This window comes from Thunnus thynnus, chromosome 3 (assembly GCF_963924715.1).
Source record: "Thunnus thynnus chromosome 3, fThuThy2.1, whole genome shotgun sequence".
NCBI classification, from domain to species: Eukaryota; Metazoa; Chordata; class Actinopteri; order Scombriformes; family Scombridae; genus Thunnus; species Thunnus thynnus.
This window is the reverse complement of record NC_089519.1, coordinates 33792567-33796522: the sequence shown is the minus strand read 5'-3', so window position 1 is coordinate 33796522 and position 3956 is coordinate 33792567. Positions and strand designations below refer to the sequence as shown.

The window sequence follows — 3956 nt, the reverse complement described above, 5'->3', positions numbered from 1 at the left end:
CTTCTTCTGGGCAAAAATGCATGCAAGACGACATTTCTCACTAAAAATACTGTAATTGTATAATATATCCACTTTTTTGGACTAACTCAGATGTCTGAAGCCTCATATTACATTTGGATAATCTTTTAAATATATTTTTGGTCAAAACGAGGACTGTGGATTTTGTCCCCCATCACTTACATTGTAAGAGCATTAGGACGAGATCTTCTAATGGTCAGTATGAACGGGAAGAATGATCACAGTGAGCAACACCTGTTTCAATGTTCATATGGGCACCTGACTTTTGTCTTAAGACAGACTTGAAAAACTTTCTGCACACTGTCGCCCTCTGCAGCAGTGAAAGAGAACTGAAATTAAGTTTCTAATTACATTTTTTCTGGAAAATGGCTGTTTATTCAGCCACAGTGATACCTGGATAATGTGACATTCAGCAAAGTGTGATAGAACCGAGATTATGTTTGAATTTTCTGTGTGAAAATATACAGTTTACTGCACATGGTGTGAATGTGATGCTTCCAGTTTGATGTCTTTGCTCTGAACAGACTTAATGAGCTTTGTGAACCAGGACGGGTGCAAACCAGGAAGCCAATCAGGATTCTTCAAAAGCAATTTATTATGTGTACAATTAAAATATCATTTAACATAACAGCTTTAATCCTAAATATCTGTTATACAGAAATGGACAAAGGAGTAAAGTACAATAATATAGCCTGCATTACCTCAGACAGAACACTCAATATACATAAACACAATTTACTACTGAAAACTGAACATGAAAACATCCACATCATCCTCTACAGCCTCTCTCTCCACTGTCATATTTCACTGTTGTACTACTTTCTGCTTCCATCAGGTGAGTCCAGCCTCTGGTTCAACTGCATCACAACAAAATCACATGAAAATTAGGTGAGTTACTTCTCATAACTGTAACTATGAATCTGATATAGGCCTCTTTTTTTCATGATGCTCCAGCCTGACTGGACTTTACTCCACATCTTCCTGCTCCTCTGTGTCTTCTGTCTGTATTGCAGCGACGACCTGCAAGTCTGAGACGTTCTCATACATAAGAGAAGAGTCCAGCTGATGGGGAGAGATGACAATATAAGACTCAATGAACCTCATTCATGCAGTGTGCATATTGTTAGAATCTTTTAAATATTTTTAATAATAATGCTTCAGACTCAATTCTGTGTTGACCTTTAAGGCCTAAAACATTACTGATGTCTACTCAGCAAGTTGTTCTTTACATTTAAATTCACTTTATGATTTCATGTTGATAATAAAATGTGTTCTAGTGCATTTATAAGCCAAAATCATCATAACTGTATTTTAGGGTAAGTTCTGTCAATAAGGTCTCTCTCTCACCTCTATAGTCTCTACAGGTTCATTCAGTTCAGTGGTGGAGCTCCGAGTTTTCTTCTTCCTGTATTGAATCCAACAAGAACAAGAACTTTAACAAAATGAAAAAAAAAAAAATCATGACTTAAAAACTTTGAAAATGTTTTTAAAAGATAATAAAAGAAGGGATGTTTTTATGTTGTTTTACCTCTTCCACAGACTCAACAGAATCACAGTAATCAGCATCAGGACCACCAGAATCAACTTGATGATATTCATTATAAATACTGATTTCCCTAAAAATTAAGACCAACAGAAAGGAGATATGGCTTATCAACAAATGCAGTTTACAAGTGTGTGAGTGTGTCTGTGTGTGTGTGTGTGAAGGTCAATGAACATAACTTACCTGCCACATCAGTCAGATATAAGGTGGAGTTATGACGTCCTCTTCTGTTCTGGGCTTCACAGTAATATTTCCCACTGTGTTCAGGTCTGACATCAGTGATGGTGAAGATCTGTCCTGATGCTTTTGGTGAGTCTTCATTCTCCTTGTACCAGGTATAATTAGCTGCTGGGTTAGCATCACTGCTACAGGTCAGAGTCACTGAACCGCCCTCCACTATCTCACCAGAGGGACTCACTGACACAGAGGGAAGCTTTGGAGCATCTGGAGGAGATGTATCAAAATTAATCATAAAATGAGGAAGGGTTGCATTAGTACAACATGTTGTATTGGAGCTGCTCAGTGAACTACAGCAGCAGACTGAGTGTGAAGCAGGCAGAGCTGAAGAAAACAGACATGATCAGACTTAATGAAGTTGACAAGTCCATCAGCTGTATGTTTCTTTTTAAATAAGCTGTTTCACTCACATTTCACATCAATAAAGATGTATTCAGATGTCCTCTTCCCCAGCTGGTTCTCAGTTGTACAGTAATACTCTCCAGAGTCAGAGGACTGGATGGAGCTGAAGACAAGCTGTGGTTGTTTACTGAGAGGTTGAAGGTCTGGATTTACATTCTTCTTGTACCAGGTGTATTTAGCTGCTGGGTTAGCATCACTGCTACAGGTCAGAGTCACTGAACTGCCCTCCATGATATCATCAGAGGGACTCACTGACACAGAGGGAAGCTTTGGAGGATCTGTAAGATGATATGATATGAACACATATTAAATTTAAGTTGTGAATATTATCAGAAAACAAAGTCTGTTTCATTTGCTGATAATGTATACTCTAATGACAATAATGGAGGCAGGATTAAATAAAAGAACGTATAAGAGAATACATTTTCGATTTTCTTTTTAATGTTTGATTATCACCACTGATCAGTGTACTGTCTCAGTTACTCACTGCCTTTCATGCAAGCAGATTTAGACTCCCGCTGGTGGGAGCAGATTGCTAATCACTAGTCTTTAATCAGTTGTCCTTTCCTATAGTTGTTTTTCCTCTTCCTAGTTTCAGATAACTCTATCTGCCTCACTGTCACATATCTTTTTTGTTTTCTTCTATAAATCTTGCTGTCTCTACAAACCTTCTGAGGTCATTACATTGCTTGGTATGGTGTCCCTGCACTTGACTACACTTACACACATTAGCACAACCCAGCAAGTTATATAAAAAAAAACAAAAAAAAAACAAAAAACAATTGACATCACATTTTGGTCTGAGTAAAATAGTTATGTTGATAAAAGTACAAAGTATAAATGAAAACATGTAAGAGGTAAAACTTGTTGTAGACTATGTGGGTCAAAGTTTGCACTTGATGTGTTAGTGGAACATTGTAGAGAAAACTCACACACTGAAGGAGAGGGGAAAGACTCATATCCTGATAGAGCACAAGAATACTGGTCCTCAGAATTAATTGGGTCCAGATGAAAATATATATCTTTTCCCTCCGTTGGGTGGCCATTCTTGTACCAGATGTAAGAAGGATCAACAGGCAGCTGACAATTGCTGTGACATGTCAGCTCTGTCCAGGTGGGATGCTGGTTGGGGGAAGATTTTCTAACATTCACTTGGAAGTCTGGATCTGTGAACAACAAACAGAAATGTAATTTCAGAATTAACTGTCAACATACAGCACATACAAGCAAATATTCACATGCTCACAGTAACATTTCCTAAATGATCTGAAACATCTGAAACTGACTGATCACAACAGCAAGGAATCGACTATTTATAGCAAATGATTATAAAGTTAGATTTGGTGGAAAGGAACCTGCTCTTTAAGGGAGCTCTCAGAGAATCCAAGCAGTAATGAAGATTCTACTAACTAACCTTAATAATCACATAGATGAACATTAGATTTGAGAGAAATAAAGAATACCAAAAGCATAGCACATAATGAGGAGATTGGGGCAGCAGATGGTGTCAGCATTAGCATGTAAGCAAAGTAATAGTAAGAAGTGTCGGGTTATAATGGAAGCACTGTCCACTTCTATCAATATGATGACCGTGATTAGTCAGCTGGTAACCAAGCAGCTGGTAAAGCTTTGTGCTCTGCCTGAACTAATGTTTTGCTCCATTTCAAATGAAAATGTTACCTGTGACAGTCAAAGTGACTCCAGTTGAACCAGTATATCTCCCTCCTGGTTGGTTTGTTATGAACCTGAACTTGTA

At 37.8% G+C, this 3956-nt stretch overlaps 1 long non-coding RNA gene across 1 annotated transcript; it reads right to left on the bottom strand.

Annotated features, from left to right (window-relative positions):
* Positions 1-1932: 1932 nt before the first annotated feature.
* On the bottom strand, positions 1933-3670 carry LOC137180193 (uncharacterized). The gene is made up of 3 exons (XR_010927923.1): positions 3133-3670; positions 2209-2478; positions 1933-2005 (listed from the first exon to the last, which is right to left on the bottom strand). It is a non-coding gene; the product is annotated as an uncharacterized lncRNA (long non-coding RNA).
* Positions 3671-3956: the final 286 nt, after the last annotated feature.